General features: G+C 32.5%; 1 pseudogene; it reads right to left on the reverse strand.

Annotated features, from left to right (window-relative positions):
* Nucleotides 1-365: 365 nt before the first annotated feature.
* Nucleotides 366-27,555, reverse strand: part of LOC129222901 (solute carrier organic anion transporter family member 74D-like) — a 34,741-nt pseudogene continuing 7,551 nt past the window's right edge.

Genomic DNA, 27,555 nt, shown 5'->3' on the forward strand with positions numbered 1-27,555 from the left:
AGAAATTTACTATACACTTACATTCCAATGCTGTTTATGTTAAAATAGTTTTTTATGTTCAGTATCTCGCATGAAAACAAATTTTAAAAATGAAAGCTGTAAGACTATTTACTTTCCCTGCACACCAAAATATTACTTGTAACTTTTCATATTAACAGTGTAAATGACAGTGTAAAGACTTTTGGCGACTAGGACTTGATTCTTTGGTAGCGAGCTGCAATGAAATGATCGCATTTTGGCAATCACTAATCTAGAGCTTCAGTTTAGTTTAAAAGCACAGGTTTGTTAACATGAAATATCAAATTAGACCAAAACACAGAACAAACAATGAAACAATAAAAAAAAAAAAACAGATTTCACTGTTGCTACATTTTAGTTTCTTCTTCATTCTCAGAATGATCAGATCCATAAAAGTTTTCGATTCTAGAGCTCATGAAAAACACAACAGAGTCACATAAAGCTCCAACAAAAATAAAGGTGATAGATAAACTGTGGAAATAAAGTCTAAACAAATCCCTATCATAAAGCCAACAGTTTCCTTGTTTACCACACGTATGATCCCAAATAAGACAAGTTTTATCAATCACATATCCATAAAGCAAAGGATAAGGAATAGTTGCTGGAAAACAAATGCTAACAGTTAGAAAGAGGTTTTTAGTACAGGACACTTTATGCACATTACGTTTAACACAAAAAAGACACAAAACAATAAAAGCTTCTTGAGATTCAGGAAAAAAACTAAGTTTGGCATACAAGCATTTTAAATTTACTTTCATTATTTTAAAAGCAATGTCTTATGAAATGTTTCAGACTTGTATGAAGTCAAGTTTATGATAAAAATTTGGGGTTTAAATTGCGTAATTACTAAAAGCAATTTCTATAAATGTAAAATAAAAAAGTACTATAAAATTGCATGGTAAAAAAAAAACTATGTCAGAAAAATATATTGCTGTTTTTATTTCTTAAACACATATATTTGAAATGTGTAGTAAAAAAATACTAAATTTTAAAATGGTTTTGATGAAAAAAAAAACAGACAATGAATTATAATATAGCTCTGTTCTAAACTAAATGAAATGTTTAAAATTTTAATTATTTTAAGAGCATTATTTGATTGTGGTAATAGTACCTTAAAAAAATAACTCTAACACATTCAGAAACTCCCAAAAAGAAAAAAAAAGCATTCAGATTGATTTTAAAAACAACAAATAAACAATTTTCAGTAACATATTTTTTGATGCCCATATTAGCATACAAAAGAGAAACACGATACAATTTGGCTTTTGCGGATCCATAGTTATTTTTTTACTAACAGTACACATTCAATTTTCATAAATTTTATTAAACAAGACTGATAATTGCAATCACAGTCACAGAAATGTAAAGACATAAGTAACAGAAACATTTTGACAGTAACAAAATCTTGATGTCTGATTATATGAAAAAGAAATCACTATTAGAAGCAAGTGATACCATTAATTAAAAAGTCAAATTTCTTAAAACTATATCCTGTATTATCAAAAAGTTTACTGACCTTATTAAAAAAAAATAATTTGAAGCTGTGAATCATGTTCTTATAATGATTATTCACATATAACAACTTTTCGGCACTAGGATTTCAGTTCATTTAAGTTTTTGTTCTAAAAAATTCACCTTCAAATTGAAATTTTGGATAAAATTAAAGTGATTTTTTTTGTTATTTTACTTTCATAAACACTTATTTTTAATGAACAGAGTAAACATTATCATCAAGTGCACAAAAAAAAAGGAAGAGTGTTTAGAGCAACTTCTTGAAAATACTTTTTTGAAAGAGGCAAGTCAAAAACAAGTTATAAACTTACCAAATATAGAAATTACAAATTCAACTGCTCCAAGCGCTAAAGTTTTATCTTTCTCATCAACACACCTAAATAGGAAAAACATATCAGTTTTAATGATACATCAATGCTCAAACATTAAAATACCAGTTGAAGCAGTGAGAAGCAAAGGGATGTAAGTGGACATTTTCAAGTTTTGAGTAAAAGGCGTTTAAAGTTCAGATCCTAGTTAGGTTTTCATTGAAAAGTTTTTTAAAATCATGCTGAATAGCAGCGCCTACCAGGGCTACTAGTACAATATCTTGCCTTAAAACAGAAGCGAGGTTCACCTACTATTTGTACTGGTGATCTCCAAATTTTTATTTTTGGCACTTACATCCCTTTGCTTCTCACTGTATCAATTTTAGTGAACATTGCAGTTATGTTTATTAAACCCTCAACTACTGTTGCAAATTTGTACAACAAAATCTCATAGGTGGTGTATTCTATCCACTACAGAGTAAATTCGCACAACAACGTGATCAAACGTACGGAGAATGGATATTGCGTGAGATTTTAACAATTCTCATATCTCACAGCTAATGTAAACTCCTCACATAAAACAGGAGATTTTGCAGAAGGGAAGTATGGATCTAAGCATCGGCTCAGTGCTTTTTATTCCTAAAACACTAAAGCATCAAAAAGTAACATCCTTCATGATAAAGAAGTCTAATGCACCAAGACAATCTCCACGAAAAGCAGAAGTTCAATTGGCCATTCTTTCTTCTTTCTCTTCTTCTGAGGAGTTGCCTGATGGGGGGGGGGGTGGTTTTTAGCATCTTAAATTCCAGTACTAAAGCTTTGAACCCCACACCTTCCCCCAACACAAAACATGATGGCCTGCAATTTTTAGGACTTCAATTGCGAAACTTTTTCAGGCAAGAGCCCAAAACATCCCTTTTTAGCCTACTTTCCCAGTAAAAGTCGGAGAAAGAAGAAAAAAAAGCATGAAAGAAGGCTTAATGCATGTTGAAAATATTGTGAAAAACAAAAAAAAGTCCAAAAAAAAAAAAAAAAAAACTAAATAAGTATTGAAAAATTAAAAAATGGAATGTAGGGTATTGAGATGGGGAAAAACGTCTGTCGGTCTGTCTGTCAGTTGATCTGTCTGTCTGTCCCCTCCTCCTAATAACTTTTGAATGAATAGTCAGATTCGAACAAATTTCTTTTTTGTTCGAAAGATCTGGGCGAGGATACCTCATTCCTATATTTCACTTTTTTATTTGAACTAGTTTTTGTTCAATTTTGAACAGTTCAAAGAAACCTAACATTAGCGCCTACGTGGAAATTCACGGCAATTCCGAACTTAGAGGCGAATTTGCTTCAAACAAACTTTGTAGGGAAAAGCTTTTGATGAAAACATGTATATAAAATATCTTTTTTATTTGGACATTTTCTGTTAAATTTTGAACAGTTCAAATCCTTTAAAATTAGCGCCTATGGGGAAACTGAAAGTCAATGTAGATTCTGCACTAGAAGACGGATTTACTTCAAACAAATTTTGTTGGAAATAGTTCTTAACGACAAATTCGCGACTCTGACTCAGAGAATTTTGGGGCACCTGACTGTGATTTCGATTCCTGTGCCACACAATTAGTCGGACTTTGACTCTGATTTTATAGTTTTTGCAAAAATTTATACACAGAGGAAAAATGACTGACTCCGACTCCGCAAAATCGGCCGAGTTGCGGACACTAAGGGAAAATGACCAATTTCAACTCTGAGTCTTTGAATTAAAAACTTTCAGCTCTCAATTCTGACTCTTATCTCAAAATGAGAGTGACGCTGACTCTTACTCTGCAGCCATGGTTTTAACTGTGAAATAATTATTGTTAATATGACCTGTTTTTATTTTCACTCTAAAGTTTTGATTTATGTATTCAGTTTTTGGTGGATAAACTCGAAGTCCTTTATGTTTCTACACAAAGATATGTGCATATGATTTTTTCTTTTTTTTGACAATGAAAATTATTTTATTAAGTTGACATTTTATTGTAATTATTTATTTCGGAAAGTACATTAATTCATTAAAAAAAAAATTTTGGCAACAGGGGAAAAACAAATAATTTTTTTTTGATATGATACATTTATCTTAATGAGCTCATTAGTTTTTTTTTCGTTTTGAAAGCGGTTAAAGATTTTTTTAAATGGAAAACAAGTGTATTAGCTGCTTTGTGTAAAAGGTGCTGCTATTTTATTTGTTCTTTTATTTATTTATTTTTACGCATCTAATTGTTTAGATGACTGAGGCATATTTCATTCCTAGAAATCAGCTTAAAATATCAAAAAATTATGTTTGAAACAATTTACGATTTTAGCTATTTTTGAGACGATTGATCAGATACTAAAAAAAGATATGGGTATACCGGGTAGTAGGCTCCTTAAGTTCTAGACGGAACTTCCTGTTTGAACATAATTGAAGATCATGTAAAATTGCACTATCAATAGTTCAATAACGGAAATAACAGAACTAATATTCAGTGCAGTATTTATTTATTTAATATTAAGTCTATTTTTAACTCCCGACACACAAAGGAAGGAGGTTATAAGTTTGACCTGTCTGTGTGTGTGTGTGTAACTGTCTGTGGCATTCTAGCCCCTAAACGGATGGACCGGTTTTGGAGGAAAAAAATTGTTCAAAAGGAGAGTTGATCGACAGTGTTCTTAGCTAGGTTGCGTCTTTGGATGACATTAATTAACAAAGATATTAATTAAAAATCTCTTAAAGGTTTTGTGCAATTTTTGCAATGAAAACATTTTTAATTTTTTAAAATTTAGTACCAAAATAAAGAGTATTTTTTTCTGTTTCTGATAGAATGTGTTTGGAACTTCCATGTTATATAAAATTCGAATTATGATGCTTTTTTAAAGAAAATGTTAAATGTGACTCAGTTGAAGGGTTTTAAAATTCTTAACTTTAGTTACTTGTTATTTAAAATGTTTTTTTATAATCATGCATGCTGAGCAAAATGGAATGGGTAAAGAGAAATAGTTCCATTTTTTTTATTGATTCAATCATTTAAATCTTCTGTGTTCATTTAATAATTCAGTTACATTATTTAATTTAATAATTTGCTTACTCATTCATTTATCCACTTGTTTCCTTATTCTTTCACTGCCTTATTCATTTATTTAATTTCCACCACATATTAATTAATTTGCTTATTGTTCCATTATCTATTCATTAATTATTTCATTCCTTTTTTACTAATACATTTTACCAAAAATATTTTTAATAGTCAAATAGAAAATATTTCATTAGAAAAATAGTTTAGTTTTCTCTTTACTCCATGAAAAAAAGTTATGGTCCAAATTTACTGCCCAAAAATAAAAAACAATGTTCCAATGCAAGTTTTGTTGCAAAAAACAATGTTCTTTATGCACTGTAATTTTCAAAACACACTTCCAATTTGTTCATTTTAAAAAAGGCACGTTATTTTAACTATTTCATTTACCCCACATTCCTCGACAGTACGACAATTCTTGAAACATTAGTTTTCATATCCTTGTTATTACCTTGATAAAGCTCTAGTAAATAAGTTCACACTGGGACATTAGAGTAGAGGGAATTTATTTTTTTCGAATTGCCTGGGATCTAAAAAATTGCTTTTTAGCATCTAAAGATCACCCCTAAAATTTTAGACTCCTAGGATAACATCTTTAGGTTCTAAAATCGCCCTAAAAATATTCAAAAATGCAAAACAATCCATTTTTAAAATTTTATTTTGCAAAATTGAAAAGATATGATTTAAAAAATGTTTGAGGGGGTAAATGTTAAATCTTGGTAACATTAATATCTCATAAAAGTTTTACTGCAATAAAGTAATTTCTTTAAACTTCCAAAAAGCAGCAAAAGAAACCGAAAATTGACCTATTTTCTTCCTAATTTACACGATCTTACAAAGCAAAAATGGGTTAATTGCACAAAATATAAATATTTAAACACAAAATATAAACTTTTTTTCAAGTCATATATTTAATTTCTTAACTAGATAATTTATTTTAGCATTATAAAAGGAAAAAATAGTATTTTGGAAGTAAAAACATATTACATTATCTCATTTTCCAAGAAATAGGGTACTTCATTAAATATGTATATCTGTTTGTAAAGCACCTCAAAACAACTTAACAAACACACAACATGAACAACAATTTGGGCATGAAATTTTGATTTAGTGTTGAACTTAGGCATTTTTGGTGACTCTAGTTTGATCAAGATGAAATCATCACATCTTTCTTCACCACAAACAGTTTCTGAAGCCCCTGTTATAAATCTGACGCAGCGTTCGGTCGCTTGGCTGTGACTTGGGTATTTATGAATGTCCGAAATACAAACTGGTTCCTCCAAATTAATTACACCTTGAAGTAACTACTGTAAGAAAGACTTAATGGCAGACGTGGGTACTTTTTTGTTAGTGGAGGCTCATATGTTTCTATTTGCCAGTTTATGAGTTCAGTGTAATCTTGATAGTTGAAGTTTAACTTGGGCACTTTAAACTGCCTAACTGGTGTAGCTGACAGTTCACTTAACTGGTCTCTTATTGACAAAATCCTGCGGTAGGCTAGAAGTTGAATGCGTCTTCTTTTGACAGCTAGCATTGATAATAATATGTTCTCCGAGTGAGCAAAAAAGGAATTACGTTGAATTATATAGTCCACGATCATTCTTAAGTTGTGTGGCAAGTATCTGGAAAATGTGATCATTCTGTAGATATGATGACCTTCTAAACAGGAAAAGTTTGTCTTTAGGAAGAAGCAGACAGGAGCGTAAACTTTCATGACATATGTACACAACGCAACCATATTTTCAGTTCGATTCTTTGTAGAAACATATAATCTCAAGTCGAGTGGCAGTCTAGAATGTACTACAGGACCATGTTTCTTTATTGGCAAGATTGGTTGAACAAAGTACAGATTAAACGGCTAGGGAAATTTCATACAAATATTGTTGATCGGAGCAAATATCTGTTCCAGTCAAAACTGAAGAAAAATGCTCTAGGATATTGTTTTAAAGTTCACAAGTAATAAATCTTCACAAGTTTTGATAGTTTTTCCGATGATTCCTGAAAACTAACGAAAAAGTACCCATGTCTGCCATTAAGTCTTTCTTAAAGCAGTTACTTCAAGGTGAAATTAAGTCAGAGGCACCAGTTTGCATTTTGGACATTCATAAATACCTTTTCACAGCCAAGCGACGGAACGCTCCATAAGATCGGTAACAGAGGCTTCAGAAGCTGTTGTGTTGAAGTTGATGGTTTTTATCCATTCAGAACAGATAAAATGTAGGGAGTGAAGACTTTCATTTGTGAAGGAAAGACCACAAATCACATGATAGATTTTAAAGAAAAGCATTGTGGAAGAAATCAGGTTTCCTTTTCTAGTTTCACACAAAACATGTCAACCATTCCTCGTTGTTGAGTCACGTGAATTGAGCTCTTTGCCCTAGCTTTTGCTTGGCCATTGATTGGATTAGATTCTTCCATTTACTAATTTCGGCTCTAAGGGTTTCATCTTGAGCAAACTAGAGTCTGGATCAAAAGTGCCTAAGCTCGACACTAAATCAGAACTTCATGCCTAAGCTATTGTTGTTCATATTGGCTGTTTGTTAAGTTGTTTTGACGCACTTTACGAATAATGAATTCATGAATATTGAAGTACCCAATTTTTTGGAAAGAGAGATAATGCAGTATTATGTTTTTATTTCCAAAATACTACTTTTTTTCCTTTATAATGTTACAATAAATTATCTAAATAAGGAATTAAAAATACAACTTGGAAAAAAGTTTAGATTTTGTGTTCAAACATATATATTTTGTGGATTTAACCTCTTTTTGCTTTGTGAGATTGTGTAAATTGGGAAGAAAAAAAGGTGGACTTTTGGTTTATTTTGTTGCTTTTTGGAAATTTAAAGAAATTATTCTAGTGGAGTAACACTTTGTGAGATATTAATGTTACCATTTACCATTTCAAATATTTTTAAAATCAGATATTTTCAATTTTTTAAATTAAAAAAAAAAATCAAATGTTTTGCATTTTTGGGGTCAATTTTGGAACCTAAAGATATTATCACAGAAGGCTAAAATTTTAGGGGTGATCTATTGATGCTAAAAAGCAACTTTTGAGACCACAGGCACTTCAAAATTTGAAAAAAAAAAAAATGTTTTTCACTCCACCCTCATGGACATTTCTTTCAATATGTTGTATAAGTCTTACCTGAGAGATATTAGGACATTTCCAACACGGGCAGTGGATGACAATATCTTACTCAGGCTGATAACAATAATGTAAGGCAGGAACATTGCACAATTTTTATCACAAAATCCACTAACAGCTTCATAACTGGCAGATTCATTTCCATGAGGTGGAATGCAAGAGCATTCATGGAAAGCCTAAAATGACAGTATACATAAATGTTCGCAGATAAATAACAAAGCAATCAATTCGGTAAAATTACAAAAAATATTTTTATTTTATAGATTAACGAGCTGGATTTGTGCATCACATGGCTTCCTTTTACACCAATTTAATGTTATTTCCCTATTATTACAATTTTAATGTGATTCTCTCTCTAACTCCCTAAATATCACCAACAATGGCCACATTGAAACCAGATTTTAAAGAAATTTTTTTTAAAAATCGCCAAATTTGACGCCAAGCTGGCGACCAAAAGACTGGCGATGTATCGCCAAGTGTCCACCAAATTATAACACCACTTGAGTTTGCATCAAAATTAACAATGAATTCCCCCCAAAAAGGTGCAAAAGACCCCTTTAGAAACAGCCGAATGCAACCAAAAAAGGAGATGAATAACTAGACCCCACTAGGAGTCTACATACCAAATTTCAACTCTCTAGAACATACCGTTCTTGAGTTATGCGACATACATACACACATACGCATATACATACGTACGTACAGACGTCACGAGAAAACTCGTTGTAATTAACTCGGAAAACTTCAAAATGGATATTTCGGGCGTCTATATCTTCTTAGGTACATATGTACGTGTGGTCGAATCGGAAAAAAAAACCCAACATTCAATTGGGGGTGAGAAAAATGGAAATTAAGGCCGATTTTTGAGTGAAAATTTTTTCGGGAACACAATACTTCCTTTTTTGTAAAAGGAAGTAAAAAACCATATTTAACTAGCGGGAATACAACTGTACTTTGGTGATTACCATCAGTATTGTATTCACAATAATAACAGAAGTTATACAATACATAAATTTAAAAAATAAAAGAATATACACACTAAAACATAAGAAAAGCAAAATATTAAGTAACATAGATTGAAATGCAGTAAACCAATGTTAAATGAGAATTTTTATTATTTTCTGAAAATACATCTCATATGCTGGAGGACAACCTCCACCCGCCCCCTCCCCCCCCCCCTGGAGATTACCCTGACTGGAAGTTAAATAGCACGTAAATGAATGGTCAAGACAATTTCTTATTTTTCTCCTCTCACTTTTATCCCTTTATACTAAATGTCCACTTTTCAACTTTTTTCAATGATGTGTTTACACTATGAAAGGAAAATAAATTTTAATATACATTTTTAAAAAATATTTTAAAAATTTCAGGGAAGCTACAACTCTATCAGCTTATCCGCAGAATACACCACAGGTTAGTATCTTACTGTTTTCTTGAGCATGAGAGAAAAACTTTCAAAAATACGCTCTTAAAGTAATCTGAACAAAGAACATTAATTAAATAATTCTTAAAAGTTACTTACAAACTTATTTGTTTGTGTCCAAGAGTAATTTTGACAACCAGCAGCACAAGGTGAAAAATATGTATTGCCATTTGTATCACATATAGGACTAAAATCATTCATATCACAGGAGCAATTTTGACATCTGCTCTGAAGTGCGAAGTCTCTATAAGATAAACAAAGGTATGAATTTGTTTTAAACCAAAGCTTTAAACTGAAGAACAATATGTTGCCAAGGTTAATTATTTAGAATTTCGATGAATACAGCAAAAAGAAAGAAAACACTAATTTTGAAAGCAGTTTGCTGAATATATTATCTAATATTTAGAGTTAGGCAAAATTGGTAATTAAATCCGATTAGCAAGTTAGGACAAAGAGAATTAAAAATAATGCAATTTTATTGAATCAAAAATGTTTATTTTATGTTAAATGTTTATTATTTTTAATGTTTATTTGACAATTCAGAAAATAATTAAAAAGGAAGCTGATTTACCATGCTGAACTTGAAAAAACACAACGTTATTTAACTGTGAAAGAGCAACTCACTCTGAATTGTATTTAAATTTTTGTAATTAAACTCTGCATCATAGCTTAAATACAAAAATTTCAGCTCTAAAATGTAATACGATAACCATCTATAAAAAGGTGTAAAAATAGCATTTAGGAACAGTGAAACAACTGTTGTCAGCAGGGCCGGATTTGGAAGTGTGGAGGCCCTGGGACAACGAAGGAGTGGAGGCCCCTAATCAGGGTTTGAAAAGATCATCATATTTTTGAAAATATCCGATACTTTGATATGTATATCCGAATATTTAGATATATATGTGATCCGATATTTTTGACCCGTGAAAGTTAGGATATTTTGTAAAAATTGTGGGGGGCCCCTTTGTTGTGGAGGCCCCGAGGAAGTGGTGAATTTTTCTTGCAAAAAGCTTGATAAACTTAATTCCATAGAACAGCACTTTACTACTTTTACTAAACAGTTTGTTGTGAGCTCAGTAGCAATTCTTTTCAGCAGTTTGTGACCAACCAGATTAAAAACCAAAAAATAGTCTGCAAGATAAACTGAAATTAGCTTAAATCTAAAACGTTTAAAAATGAGATATTCATGCAAGTATCTGCTACTTGACCATTATATCCCAGAAAGATAGTACTTATCTTCATTGGCTGAAAGTTGTAGGTTTTTTTCTGATTGAATTTGTGCTGAATTTATGCAACAACTGTTCCACAGAATTTTATTCTAGAAATGCAGGGAAATTGAGAAATTTTGATATAGAGAGGTTTTCAAGATAAGCAGGTTTGAGATAAACAGGTTTACATTTATTTAAAAAAATTTAAAAATTCATATAGTTGTATAATTCCCAAAACATTTTCAAATTTCAGTGAAAGAAAACACAATTCTACTGAAATATGACGGATGACTGGCAATAAAGTAAATATTATTATATGTATAACAATTTTTTACTTTTAATAAATATCCATCAGAACATTTTATACTAGAACTCATTAACATTTAGAGTAATAATAATTGATTATTTATGTAACAGTAATTTATTAATTTCACATCGGTGAGAACAGTGGCCAGAATAGCAGGGGTGCCCAGGGGGTCTTAGTGTAGACTGTGACATTGAGACTTTTAGTGGGGGAGGGTGGGTGAGAATTTTTGATCTCATTTGGGGGGCTCTTTCTTAATAGGTTTTCCATAGCATTTGATTGTTGGCCATTGACCTTTGGGGAGATGGGCACTCCTGCAGAATAACAGAACATTTTGATTGTAACTAATTGGTTTTTGTTTTATTAAAAATATTTAATGAGCAAAAGCATCAATATTTTTTACTTCAAAATAATTGTTATTACTTCCCCTATATAAACAGACTTTAAGAAAGGGAAAAAAAAAAAAACTGCAAGATGAGATTTAAGAGCACACTGGTAGAGAGGGTTTGACAAAGTCTGGGCAATTAGTTTTTTCCAGTTTCAGAAGATATGTTATACTGAATTTAAAAAAAAAAAAAACTTGCCTGGCACCCAAATGTTCTTCCTCACTCACAAAATTTTAGTTTAGGTCTGTGTGTACATACAATCATAAATGTGTCATTTTACTAATTTGAATTTTTACTCAAAAATATATTCTGAAGTTTTAATTTGAAATATAAATATGTAATTGGTTGGATATTCCAATTTTCAGTTCCAAAATTTAATATTTTATTCAAAATAAATTTTGCAATTTGAAATAGTCTGGCAGTATGGAATACATACTTTGCTAAATTTCTCTCTCCAAGAGTAGTGTTTTGGCAGCCTAAAAATATTGCAATGAGAAGTACTAAACCACCAAAAACTTGAACAAATAGCATGTAACCAGTTAGATATCTTGGTTTCGGCTCATATTTCTTAATGAAAAATCCACTAGCAAAAATTCCAACAGCTACTGCAGTTAAGGCTACATTACCTGAAAGAAGTATCAAAATAAATACCCTCATATCATTACATCCAAAACTTTCTTTTGAAAAAAAATATTTTAGTAAACTCTGAAGAGGTTAAAATAATAATTAATAATAATGATTAGTTTTAAAATATTGTGTGATTTGTGCTGTATTTTGGCAGGTATTTTATTGAATGAAGGATTTTCAAATGAAATTGCTATATTTTTTAAAGTTTGCTCGCATTGCTTTTTTTTTTTTTTTTTTTTTTGTGGTGTAAATGATCAGGGCATCAGCTTAACTTTTGTTTTTACTGAGAGTCAAATAATTTTTATCCCTAAGACTATTGTTTTGGCAGCCTAAAAATAAAGCAATCAGAAATACTAAGCCACTAGAAACAAAAATAAAAAAATAACGTCGAAAAGCAAATTATAGATTACTGCAGACACGTGTTTCAACGTTACAAGGAACACCTTTTTCAATGCAAAAAAAATAAGCTTATGGATGACAAGACATCCGAAAAAGGTGCAACTTGTAATGCCAAAACCCATGTCTGTAGTAATCTGTAATATGTGCTTTTTGACTTAGGGCTCAATTTACCAATAGGCAGAGTAGGCAGCTGCCTGGGGCGACAAAATTTTCTGGCAAATTTTGCTTTAACCCACATTTTTTAAATGATTTTTTATTTTTAAAGTAAAATATTAGCATTCTCTCATTTTTCACAAAGACAAATTTTTCTTATAATTTAATGATGATTACTTTCACAGATCTTTTGAAAATGAAATGTTTTTCAAACATGATAATTGATCAGCGTAAACTAGTAAGTGAAGATGAAAAGCGAGTATTGATTTCAGAAAGTAACACTGCGTTTATCCACAAGTCTCAACAAGATTTCAGTCTGACTAAGATTTTTAGTGCTATACTAAAGTTATTCAGTACTGGCTTCTTGAGTGATTGACATTAATTTTCTTTTTACATTATTAATATTTAAAAATTGTTTTCTGTTAACACTAAGTCTTGAGGGCAAATTAAAATGAGTGATGAGTGAAAAAAGGTGAATGATTTTAAATAAAGAAAACATGCTCAACTAAAAACTGAAGAACAAAAAAGTCTTAAATTTTGTTTTAAAAACATGATTTTTTTTCAAATCGGCAGTTTTCAAAAGCGGAAACTTTGGACTAGTTAACATAATAACAGAGGAAATTATTCAAATTGTTGATTGTAGGAGGAAAAAAAATGGAAAAAAACAGGATAAAGATTCTGTTATAAATAAAGATAACAACTGATAAAATGGTAAATGCACAAAACATTAAAGTTCAGCGCTCATCAGAGATTCAGCTATATAGATATTAAATAACTAAGCAAGAGTTTTGATTTCAAAACAGTTTTAATCAAAAGAGCACTAATAAGTAGCTTTAAAAAAAGTAACAGAATTAATTCAGAATTTTATCGTTTTTGTTTTTCTTTTTTTTAAATTGAAAATGTCTTTTTGAGCAAACGATAACAAATAATGAAACAACTAAGAAAGTAGTTATTTTTTTCTGAAAATCAAGATACTGCCTTATGTGAAACATACTAACATATTTAGCATTCTAGACAAATCTCAGTTACTCTTTATCTCCCCATTTTCTAACATTATATTTTCTGGTCTAACTCAAGTCTGTATCATTTTTTAGTAATTCATCTGCGCTACTATTATAAGGAAATACTTTAAAACTTCAAATAATGAAAGATAACATGTTTTATGAAACTACGGGGCCATGAAAAAATAACCATGCTGTATTAATTGATAATTGTAAATAAATATACAAAATTGTAAATATTATTTAAAATCGGTCTTTTGCAAATCACTTGATAACCTGCTCAAGAGCAGTCCTTGAGCCATGAACCCGATGTACAAAATTAAATAATATAAACAGAGGCGCATCAAACTAAAATTTTTGGAAGGAGGAAAATTCTAATTTTATTGAATGATAAAACACGAGCTTACATGCATATCATACGTACATAAATGCATCTAATGAAAAGGAACATTAAGTATCATTAAAAAACAATTTTAAAAATTAAAAAAAGAATATGTTGCAACATTATTTGCAAAATTTCCGAATCATCAGGAAAATTTGCTGAATAAAGACTTTTTGAGGGAGATCGCTGTAACCTTCCATTGGGGTGCCAATGAATGTGAAATGCCATCATTTCTTCATAAGCTTAACAGTTTAAATTTTGTTGACACTTTGTGTAATTTTGAGTTTTTGCTTTTCTATGGTGAGGGGGCGGCAGATTTCAAATCTGCCAAGGGGCAGCATGGAGCTTAATTCGGCCCTGTTTTGATGCTGTTATTTCTTATTTTACTTTTCAGCATAAAGGTATTTATTTACATCACTAGAAAGTAGTTTAGTTTTTCCACCTACTTTTCTTATTTATTTTTTGGATTCATCATTTTTTTGTGGGTTTTAAAATTGGTGTATTGTAACACAACCATGATACACAAAATAAATTACTTCTTTTTAAATTAATCTGAGTTTGATGTAATTGTGTGATATGTGGATTTTCAAAAAAAGTTACATTTGTTTATAAATTTGCAGCATGATGCCAATCCTTGGAATTTCTTTTTCTTTTGAGGCTTTCAGTTCGTTCTAAGTCAGAGAAAGTGAGGTACAATACAGATTCGCCAGGGGTGCAAGTGGACTCAAGTAAAATTTTCTGAAGACTGAAATTTTTGGAAAATATGAGGAAGCTCGACCTTCATCCCCCCTCCAAAAAAAGCTCTTCAAATATGCATGCAAAAAGCATTGAAAAAAAGATTTAAAAAAATAATAATAATTTTTAAGTTTTAGAAAGTGTTAGCCCAATATTTTTGGAAATGGAAGCCCAAAAGTTTTGAAATTTCTGGATTACAAACACTCCTGAGATAGGCTTAAAAGTCTCAACATGCCAGAATTTTTAGTTTATGTGTGATTGATAATGTGCAATAGCTTTCCTTGCTTTTTTGTGACAGTTGGATTTTCACAATAAAAAATAGTGACAAAATGCGATAAATATAGCAATTTTATCACTCACAAAAACTTTGCTATCACAGCATGCAAACATAAACTTCCCCGTAAAAACTTCTATTTTTTTTTTTTAAATAAAATAAAATATTTGTAGTACAAATGACAAACATAAATAAGAAATGATTTCAAAAGCTGAATTTCTGCTCATATTATAATGAAAAAAAAAACCCTTTAATTTACAATTTTAATTTTCCTTATATGTATTGAAAAAGAAAAAAAAATAATTAAAATGAAACTTAAAAATGCAAAAGAATTTTTCACCTGAGAAGAAACTAGCAGATGAAGCAGATTTTCGATATTGACTTTCCATGTACTTTGGCATAAATACAAAATATCCAAATATTCCATTTATTTGAAAAGTAATACTTAGTGTATGGAACACTAAAATTGGATTTTTGACTAACTTCTTCAATGAGTTGACCAAATCTAAGGGGATATAAAACAAATCTATAATAGAATAACCATTTGATTTAAATTTTGTTCAATGTATAACTTTGTCGATGAACTCTTACTATATTCAGTAAATTACCGCCCATTAGCCAACTACCAGTTTTGTTGGCACTCTTGGCTTCCTTATGAGGTTTTCTATCTCCAACTCAGTCATTTTTCAATGCCGGGCTGATGGGTGCTAATAAGCACGAAACTGCAGTCCTCGGCTGAAAATGACTGAGTTGGCAGTGTATTTCATGTATGAACTCTTACTGTTATTAAAAAAAAATAAAGAGATTTAAAAATAAATACATCGCTTATAACATGAATCTGATCATTCAATACAAAAAATACTTTACCAAAATAATATAGTCTTCAGTTTAACATAATTTGCTGAACTTCTGTTAGTTTTGCAAAGCAGAATAGGAAGTTTAATTTCAAATTTATTGTTTCGGGATTGTCACTGAAAGCAGGAGAAAAAATTCTTTGTGTTAAAAAACTAAGAACCATGAAACTGCTTGCAATCCCCAGCTTTTAAATGTTAAAATTACCTCATTATTTATGATTATATTTCCCTTACATTTTATTAATCCTTATTGTAAATAATACTGTATGGCAACACCAAGTTTATGTTGTGTGCTCTGGCAACGTTCTGTTTAGTTGTTGTCGTCTCGGCCAGATCGGCATGACAAAATGTATATGTGTAACTATCTTTTTCTTCCTTTAATACATATATAATCAAGATGATTATTGCATTATTTATTCCACTTAAACATAAGTTGTAACAGGTTATGGCCTCCAGTGCGTTAAATTTGCTAAGTTTTTAGCTAAGTGGAATGATAAGTTAGCGGTAGTTGCTCATTAGGCCTAACTGTAGTATCGTAACATGCAGTAACTTCTTCGATCGCTCAGAACAGTGATAAATTTCTTCATAATGGAACAGGGTAAAATCCCAGTGAAGCCATTAGTGGGCAAAAGCGACAGGCCCATCTGGAAATATAGAATACGATTTGTATTAAATCATTACTCTGATGCCTTAGACATCGTTGAAGGAAGGTTGCAGATGCCAGAAGAATCGGCAACAGCAGACGATAACAGTGCCAAGAAAAAGAAAGATTTCCTAAAAGCTAACAACAGTGCAATGATGGTACTCACTAATTCTATGACAGAAGATACATTACAAAAGGTCATGAGATTCAGCACTGCGAGAGAAGTTTGGCTTGAGTTACACAGGATTTTTGAAGACTCATCGGACAATCAATTGTACAATACATGTTTACAATTTTTCAAGTTCAGCTGGTCCGAAGGTGAGATGGCAGATCATTTATCTAAAATGAAAAATCTGTGGAACGACTTGAACAATGGTCTTGAAAGCAAAAAGGAAAATAAACTCCCAGAAATGTTGTTAATTTGCAAAATACTAGATATTCTTCCTGTAACATATCGCTCCTTCAAATCAAGCTGGTTGCTTCTAAGCGATGAGAAAAGAACATTAGATCAATTAACAACGCAGCTATGCACCCACAAAAGGGAGCTAAAGAAAGATCCAAGACTAGCAGAAGTGAAAGATCATCAAGAAGCCCTAGCAGCTAGTGCAGATTATAAAAACACCAAGTCTTTCGCCAACAAGAAGAGCAGCAAATGTAATTATTGCCATCTAAAGGGCCATTGGGTAAAAACCTGCAAGAAATGGATTGCGGATGGAAGGCCTCCGAAACCTAGCAATCCAAATGCCAATAAAGGGAATCATTCAGCTGTAAATATGACACTTTTGGCTTTGGATAATGAGGCATTCTCTGTGGAAAGGAGCACTGGTGAATGGTACATCGACAACGGAGCCTCAAATCATGTAACTAATAACAAGGACTGTTTTGTAGACTTTCAAGTCTTTGAAAATCCCCACAACATCACAGTAGCTAATGGGAAGAAATTAACAGCTGTTGGAACAGGAAAAGTTAAAGTTATAACAACTGTAAACGGAAAAGACCAAGAAAAATATTTGGAAAATGTCTGGTACGTACCGGAAATTAGCAAAAATTTGTTCTCGGTGCTTGCAGCGTAAGACAGGAACCAAAACAGCGTTTTCGAATCAACATTCAGAGATTGTTATCTAAAGATCAATGGAGAAATAGTTCTTCAAGGCACACGAAATGTGGGTGGTGGACTTTTCAAGGCTATAATGAGAAGTTTAGTTCCAGAGACTCAAATTGAGTTAAACATGACGGTAAGCGATGACGAAACTCTTCAACTTTATCATGAAAGGTATGGACACCAAGATAAACAGCATATCAGATCCATTATTGCAAAAGAGTTGAATATCAAAGTAAAGGCGGACACAAAAATTTGCGAAGGTTGTGTTTATGGAAAGGCCCACAGGTTAAAATTTGGCACAAGAGAGAAACCCACAAAAGCTGGGGAATTGATCTCGACAGACGTATGTGGCCCGTTCGATGAATCACACAGAAAATTTAAATGCTTTGCCATTTTTAAAGATCACTTCACTAAATTTAGATATGGATTTTTTCTGAAGCAGAAATCAGAAATACAAGATGTTCTTGAAGATTTTATAGCTCATACTAAAAATCTAGGCCACGTCATTAAAGAAATAATGAGTGATAATGGCGGAGAATTTGACAATGAAGCGGTTAAGAAAATTTTGAAGAAACACGGAATTATTCAAAGATTATCAGCAGCTTATACACCTCAGCAAAATGGGGGGGGGTAGAACGTGATAATCGAACCATTGTCGAAATGGCTAGAACATTAAAGTATGCAAATGAAGAAGTGGAGTTCCCAACATTTTTATGGGCAGAGTTCATCAACACCTCAATCTATATACTTAACAGAACAGGAAAATCTTCTGTACCTAGTACAAGTCCTTATGAGCTGTGGATGAACAAGAAACCAAGGATTAAACATATGCGGATCATAGGATCAGTCTGTTATGCTCATATCCCAGCTCAAAAGAGAAGGAAAATGGATAAGAAAGCCACAAAAGGATTTCTTGTTGGATATGATGGAGATGAGAGGTACCACATCTATGTCAGAGAAACAAGAACTGTGATTTGCTCTAGAGATGTTGTATTTGAAGAAAAGCCCTTTGCAACAGAAAATGTAATAACATTACCCTTGCAACAGGTAGTCAAAGGGGATCCGCCCGAATATCAAAAGGAGAAAGTTGCAGATCCAAACTCCCAAGAAGACAAAATAGAAGAGACACAGCAGACACAAATGAGATCCAGATGACAAACCATAGCCCCTAAATGGACCAAAGATTATGTTATGGAAGGCGACTCTGAAGTGTCTGGAGAAAATTGCCCGGAAATAAATAGAGCGGCAACTGACGATTCTAGTTGACAGCTAAGAAAATATAATGATTCTCAAAGTGAACATAAGCAAGCTCTTGAAGATGATCCAGATACCTTAGAAGAGGCATTAAGTAGTTCAGAAGCAGAAAAATGGAAACTGGCCATGAAAGAAGAGCTGGAAAACTTGAGCAGAAACCAAACTTGGGACATCGTGCCAAAACCTAAAGGTAGAAAAATTGTGAAATGCAAATGGGTTTTTAAAAGAAAATTTGATAAAGATGGGAAAATAGAAAGATACCGCGCAAGATTAGTCGCTCGCGGGCATACCCAGGTAGAAGGTATAGATTTTAAAGAAACCTTTTGTCCAGTAATAAAATCAAAGTCTATTAGAACCCTGTTGGCATTCTCAGTTGAGCAAGATTGGCAAGTTCACCAGCTAGATATTACAGCAGCCTACCTGAATGGAAAGTTGAATGAGACAGTCTACATGGAACAGCCGCGCTTAAATCTGCATGGAAAATCAGATGAGGAAGTTTGCCTACTGAAGAAAAGTTTGTATGGCCTTCATCAATCTGGCAGAGAATGGAACCTATGTCTCGATGGTTTCCTGAAATCAGTTAACTTGTCAAGATCAAGAGCAGATCCTTGTGTATACTTTAATAAGGAAGAAGAACTAATTGTAAAAGTTTACGTAGACGACTTGCTTGTCATGTCTAGCAAATATTCAACAATTCAGAAGTTTAAAGAGGAAATAAAAGCTGTTTTTGAAGTCAAGGACTTAGGAGAAATACATCACTTGCTGTCAATCAAAATAACTAGAAATAATGATGGCTCTATGACTCTCGACCAAAATACTTATAGTAAGGAACTGCTGGAAACAACTGGTATGTTAAATGCCAAAGGAGCTTCAACACCTCTAGACCCAGGAATGAAATATGTTCATGCAACAGAAGATACTATGTTGAATGCCGAAGAAGCTTTGAAGTATAGACAAGCTGTCGGAGGACTCTTATATTTGGCAGGGGGAACAAGACCTGATTTAGCTTTTGCTACAACATACATGAGTCAATTCAACAGTTGTCCAAGCAAAGAACATTGGGCTGGTGTGCAGCATTTATTACGTTATCTAAAGCAGACCAAGGACTTGAAATTAGTTTTTCAAAAGACAGGAAAGAATATTGAAGTATTTTGTGATTCTGACTGGGCTAATGACAAGATTGACAGACGGTCATTCAGTGGCTATGTGGTATTGCTTGCAGGTGGAGCTGTTTCTTGGAGCAGCAAGAAACAGAGAACAACTGCTCTTTCAACAGTTGAGGCCGAATACTTCTCAATGTGCCATGCTGCAAAAGAGGTATTGTGGTACCAACATTTTTTACAAGAAATAGTGAATGAACAGTTCATAAGCTTTCCACAAAACGTGTTTGTTGACAATCAAGGTGCGATTGCTTTAGCCAAAAATCAAGTTACTTCTGAGCGTAACAAGCACATAGAGCTCAGACATTTTTTTCTTCGTGAAAAGGTAGAGGAGAAACTTTTGACCTTTACATATGTACCTTCTGGGTCAAATGTTGCAGACATGTTTACCAAAAATGTACAGAAGAAATCCTTAAGTAACCAAAGAGTTGGTATAGGACTAAGGGAAATCTAAACAAGGGGGGGGGGTGTTAAAATTACCTCATTATTTATGATTATATTTCCCTTACATTTTATTAATCCTTATTGTAAATAATACTGTATGGCAACACCAAGTTTATGTTGTGTGGTCTGGCCCTTCTTCCTTTAATACATATATAATCAAGATGATTATTGCATTATTTATTCCACTTAAACATAAGTTGTAACATTAAAGAAAATTTCAAATTTCCCCCCCTTTTTTTTCGTTTTTAAGATAACTGTTCCAGTACTTTGGTGTTCCTTTGTTTACTTTTGAGCAGTTCACATTTACGGAGAATTCTGCTTATTGATCCAAGATTTAAAGATTTTTTGTTGCATTTACACCTGCAATAAAAACAACTGAAATTCTTTCCATAGCAATGCTAAGTTTAAAAATATTTTTCAGCATAGCTTTAAAAGGAAAAACGTTGAGCACATGTATCCCTCTTTATTAGATTAGACTTCACAGCAAAAGCCAAAAATTTAATTTATTAAACTAGAGGACTGGATTGTTGTTCTGTTCAAACTTTGTAAATTGAAAAGTTAAAAAATTTCAGTTAACTATCAAGTGTTTGAACCATTCTGTTGAAAAAAAATGTGTAAAAAGAAAATGTTTTAAGCTGCTTGGTATCAGAATGTGTATATTTATTACAACTTGATTTATCCAATGCCCACTGAGCAGTTGTTTTATTAACGATTTTTTCTTCAGTACTTGATGGTTTGTTCCTTCAGTCATACTCAAAGGACAAAAAGTGTCCTCAGATATTAAGTGTAAAAAACTAACTACCCATCTAGAACAAACGAGAAATCCCGCTGCAACATCCTCCATATGAAAAAGAATAAAACAATTCAAAAGATATTGTTTAAAAAATGATAAAGGTAAAAACAGTTCTCTATATAAGCAAAAATTACTCATCCCTCAGCCCCCCTCCTGGTGTAAAATAAACAGATTCTTCAACTAAAATGATTAAAAGTTCTTTAAAAACGAAAAATAATTCTTTGCAATTTGAAATATTTCGCCAAATAAACAAAAATACAATAAATTACATTAACAGTAGCTTTAAAATGTAAACATGTGATCATGTAACTCTATTGTTTATAGCCAAAGTCGCCAAGCCACCACATTACTGCAATCCAGCCGATCAGTGAGCGAAGCTAACTCCAACCGATTATTGGTCCCATCTTTTGAACGAAAAATTTTCAAACTTCATACATGCCTAATTTGTTCTTTCCACCAAAGATAAAGATCTTCCACTGCACTGATCTTTTGTGTACAGAACTACCCTGTTGTAATTTATCTGGAAGAAAATAAAATTTGTTTCGTCGTTAAATTCCATCATCTTTTCCTTTAATAATGTACTGATTAGTTTGATAATCCTTCAAGTATTCTTGACATTGGTACCAAAACTCAGATGGATTTAAGCCGAGAAACAAATGTTGCTAGGTACGGTATTTTCTGATCATTTGGTGAGGAAAACATAAAATACCGATCCGGCCACATAGTTCAACTACGACGACAGCACACAAGTTTTGCATGAACCTTCCAGTACTTTACTTTAAAATATATCACGAGACCTAAAATCGTTGCTTTCAAGAAATGAAGGCTTCATTCTTTCTATGTTTTATCTACTCTTAATTGGGTATCACAGTAGGAAATTTCATTACAAAAAGCAGACCTGGCTTTCTAATTGTCCTTTGGTAACGGGTTAAATATTTATTTAAGTTCTAGCTACCCAATAGGTTAAAACAAATATTAATCATTTGGGGGATATTACCATCCAATGTTTACATTAATTAATTAACAAAAACCTTTCCAATTCGATCCATCGTGCTTCCAGTCACATCAATGTGACCACCACGTACTTTCCACGTCAGAGTTAAATAACCCAATCACAGAAGGCAGGTTGCAGCACAGCGCAGTTGAGCGTATATAAAGGGTGTGTGAGGGCTTCGGAAAACATTTCAATCGCTGGCCTAATGCAGAAACAAAGCGATTTATTTGACGTCCAAAAGGGCATGATCATTGGCTTTCAGGCCAAGGGTGGAAGCATTTCCGAAACACCGAGTTTGTGAGCTGTTCGCGTGCCGCCGTGGTAAAATTGTACCGTGCATGGCAAAATGGGACTGTCCAAAATCAGCGACTTTGCAAATGTGGTGCACCAGGGGCTACAGATGACAGAGGCGAATGATGGTTGCGGAGATGCGTTCGGGCAGATAGACGGGCTACCGTTGAGCAACTGACCACCAAAATGAACCAAGGGGTTACCAAAAGTGTCTATCAAACTACTATTCAGCAAACATTGCTGCGTCTGGGCCTCCGAAGCAGACGCCTGGTTCGTGCACCTATGCTGACTGCTGTTCATCGACGACGAAGGCTAGAATTTGCACGCCAGTACAGCAGCTGGACGTCCACTGAGTGGCAACAGGTAGCGTTTTCAGATGAATCGCATTTTATGCTAAATCGGACAGATGGACGTTGGCGTATAAGGCATGAAACCTCTGAAAGGAACCACCCTGCAACCACTGCCGGAACGGTCCAAGCTGAATGCGGGAGCATTATGGTCTGGGGAATGTTTTTCTGGCATTCTCAGGGTTCACTGATCATTGTGGAATGCACGATGGATCAATACAAGTAAGCATCTGTCCTTGTGGACCATGTCCACCCCTACATGCACATTGTTTTTCCTCAGGATGATGGCATCGTCCAGCAGGACAATACCAGTGCCATACAGCTGCCAGTATACGTGCGTCCTCCCCTGGCCAGCAAATTCACCTGACTTAAACCCAATCGAGCATCTGTGGGACCATCTTGATCGAGTTGTTTGCGCCATGGATCCTCAACCGCGTAATCTAGCGCAGCTGGCCACTGCATTAGAGTCGGCATGGCTCAACATCCCAGAGAACACCTTCAGGGACCTAAGTGACTCTCTTCCTGCACGTCTCGCAGCAGTCCGCTCTGCGAAAGGTGGTTATTCTGGCTTTTGACAGATGGTCACATTAATGTGACTGCACTGTATATATATATATATATATATATATATATATATATATATATATAAACAATGCTTGACACAACTTAATTATACCCCAAAAAATTTGATAAAAATCGGTCCAGCTGTTTAAAAACCTTATGGTGACAAACGTCCGCACAGAAGAAATATATGTATTAAAATTATTCAAGAAACCAATAAATAAATTAATTTTATTCATAAACAAATAAAATTCATAAATACAATAAATGAAAAAAACTTTGAGCACGTGTTTGATAAATTGAATACCATGCAATCACAAATTTTTTCTGTGACTATTAACAGCACTCCTGTAGCAGAATGTTTTTAACTAGTCTGCAACGGAGGTTAAAAAACCTAAAATTAGTCTGAAAGGTAGACTAGTATTAGACTAGTCGTAATACTCAATATGAATCAGTTCATAGAAATGCTTGAAAATAAAATGTTAAATTTAAATTTAAAAAAAAAGTAAAAATAAGGTTAAAAAGCTTCAAAATTAAATACAAGAAATTCTGTCTAGAACTAGACGATCCTACTTTCCCATACACTCATACTATTTTCTAGTACCTGATCAATATTCTGAAAAATAGCTAAAATCGCAAATTTTTTGAAACATATTTTTAAAATACTTTAAGCTGATTTCTAGGAATAAAAGATTCCTCACTGATCTAAAAAAATTAGATGCGTAAAAAAAAAAAACAAAAAAAAAAAAAAACAAACAAATAAAATAACAGCAACTTTTAAACGAAGCAGCTAATACACTTTTTTCCAGTAAAAAAAATCTTTAACAGCTTTCAAAACCAAAAAGTAATAATTAAAATTAATAAGCTCATTAAAAGAAATACATCATGTCAAAAAAAAATGGTTTCTTTTCCCTTGTTGCCAAAAACATTTTTTAAAATGAATTAATGCACTTACCAAAACAAACAAACAAACAAACAAAAAAAAACAATAAAATGTCAATTTAAAGGAATAATTTTCATTGTCAAAAAAAAAAATGTCTGCACATATCTTTATGTAGAAACATAAATGACTTCGAGTTTATTTGCCAAAAACTGAGTACCTAAATTGAAACTTTTGCGTAAAAATAAAAACAAATCATATCAACAATAATTATTTCACAGTTAAAACTATAGCTGCAGAGTCGGAGTCGAATATTTAAGAATCGGAGTCAGTCATTTGTCCTTTGTGTATAAATTTTTGCCAAAGTTACGAAGTCAGAGTCGAAGTCGGGGAGTCGGAGTCCGATTAATTGTCGGGCACAGGAGTCGGAGTCGGAGACAAGTGCCCCTAAATTCTCAGAGTTGAAGTCTCGAGTTTGGCGTCAAGAGTTATTTCCAACAAAATTTGTTTGAAGTAAATCCGCCTTCAAGTACGGAATCTACATAAACTTTCAGTTTCCCCGTAGGCGCTATTGTTAAGGGATTTGAACTGTTCAAAATTGAACAGAAAATTGTTTAAATCAAAAAGAAACTTTATATACAAGTTTTTCATCAAAAGCTTTTTCCTACAAAGTTTGTTTGAACAAATTCGCCTTACAGTTCGGAATTGCCTTGAATTTCCCCGTAGGCGCTAATGTTGAGTTTTTTTGAACTGTTCAAAATTGAACAAAAAATAGTTCAAATCAAAAAGTAAAATATGGGAATGAGGTGTCCTTGCCGAGATCTTTCGAACAAAAAAAAGTTTTTTCGAATCGGACTATTCATTCAAAAGTTATTAGGGACAGACAGACAGACCGAGAGACATTTTTCTCCATCTCAATACCCTACTTTCCAATTTTTAATTTTTCGATATTTATTTAATTATTTCATTTATTTTTGACTTTTCTTTTGTTTTTCGTGATATTTTAAGATGCATTAAGACTTCTTTTATGCTTTTTTCTTCTTTTTCTGACTTTTACTGGGAAAATAGGCTAAAAAACTCAGGCACAGGTAGCTGCAGGAAAAGTGCTTTTGACCTCTTTAGCCACTGAGGAATCCTGCATAGATTTAGCGGACTTTTTTTTTGGTTTTTTTTGTTTTTCAATTTAACTTTCAGTTGCAGTTTTCAGCCTTAAATTTTGAAAAAATCATACAGTAAGCATTTTAAAAAATAAATAAATAATTCCAATGCAGAAACGGTCTACAGACCTCCTCAAAAATCTGCGGTTGACACAGATTTTCGAGCTGTTTATGCAACTGGGAACAGCACTAACCCATTTAAAACAATCAATGTTTGAAGCATTTAAATTAGCTAAATACTCCAGTTATTCACCAATTTTGATGTTATAAAAATAAATGAGAATACATTCTGCCACACTACTGATTTTGCAGAACAACAATGTAGAAAGGAATTAGAGGAACAGAGAAAATTTGTCAATACATTACAAATAAAACATAATTTTTAATTAAAAAGGAAACACAGAGCTTATTTCAACTTATTGATGGTTGAACAGCTGTTTTAAAACAACAATAACACTTTTTTAAAAATTACATCTAAAAAATGTATATTACCTAGTAAAGATGTTTTAACTGAAGTTTTCTTCAAATGAACTCTTTGAACTTGTTCAGGAAAATACGCCACAGGAAAAGAAACTATAAATAGAGACATTCCAAGAATGATAAGCCCCATCCACCAAGCTCCTATCCATCGAGAATCTGAATCTTCAAAACCAGGTTTAACTGAAAAATGAAACGAAAATAATTAAAATTCTCAATTTTTAGTTTCGTATGTGAGTTTAAAAAAAATAAAAAACAGATTGAAAGAGTGAGCATAGAAGTTATGATGTTAAAAAATCAAGCATTGCTCAAAATTATTGATATTTTGAAGAAATTTGCTAATTAGTTTATTTACCCAGTATTTCTCTTCTTCTACTTTCACTTCTCGCCTGTTCCATGCTATTTGCTGTTCTGACCCTCACTAATTTAGTTGTTTATTCTTAAAATGATAAATGTAATTTCGGGAAAATAACGCTCTTAGCTATGATGTATATATTATGTCCGAACCAAGAGGTTCGTCATGATTAAACATAACTTTATGACAAAAACAGGGTTTGCATTAATGCCTTATTGAGTACTGGGCAGGACACTAGTCATATGGGAGAAGAGGTTGAGCTGAAAGACAAAGGTAGTATTCATGTCCCTAGAATTTTTTCTGTAAAAAAAAAGAGAGAAAAAATGTTTGAAATAGGACAACAATGTATTTTTTGAACTTAAATTTAGGTAACTCTCTGTGCCAATGAGGAGAAAAAATGGGGGCAGGGAGAAATATTGCTAATTAAACACTGCAAGTTTGACAAATGGATTGCAATTTGTAAGCAAAACATTAGGCCTTTGCAAAACAGCAGGGGATTCAACAGAATTGAAAACTGGTGTATGTGCATTGAGGACAATTCCATTGTGACGGGTGTGACATTGACATTCAGACACTATTTTTACTGGTTAAACCAACATTTTGAGCACTAAATCAGTTAACAAATACTAAAAAAGTATTTAGATCATGTTCAACTATGCTTGAACAATTGAGTTAAAGCAAAACTGCAGGGCTTTTCAATTCTTTAAAAGAAATTTTTAAAATCTTGTGACAGGTGCGACGTTTTTGAGACTTAAGTTTTCACCTGCACTCATATTTCTAGAAATTCTTGTGAATATTTTAATGTTTCAAGACAATAGCATTTTTTTCTGATAAAAGACATTCAAATGAAACTTAATACATGATATTTATAATGACTTTAAAATTTTTATCAAACAGGATTTGTTTCGTGTTGTAATGGGTGCGACAAAATTTGTGATGGGTGTGCAAATCCGCTACTTGGATGAGCAATTTCTAAAAGAATAGTGATCAGTACAGATGACATACTTGACAATAGTGAGTCTAAATTACATTTCATAAGAAAACGAGCTGATGTGTGCATCACATGACTTCCTTTTACTCCAATTTAATGTCATTTTCCCATTATTGGCAATTTTAATGTGATTCAATTGTTTACTCTCTAAATATCACCAACAGTGGCCAAATTAAAACCAAATTTAAAATTTAAAAAAAAATTGCCAAATTTGTCTGCTTATGGTAATGTTAGAATTTTAAAACATCCCATGGCGCATATTTGTCATGATGCAGTAACATGTTTCCATAA

Source organism: Uloborus diversus, chromosome 5, assembly GCF_026930045.1.
Source record: "Uloborus diversus isolate 005 chromosome 5, Udiv.v.3.1, whole genome shotgun sequence".
NCBI classification, from domain to species: Eukaryota; Metazoa; Arthropoda; class Arachnida; order Araneae; family Uloboridae; genus Uloborus; species Uloborus diversus.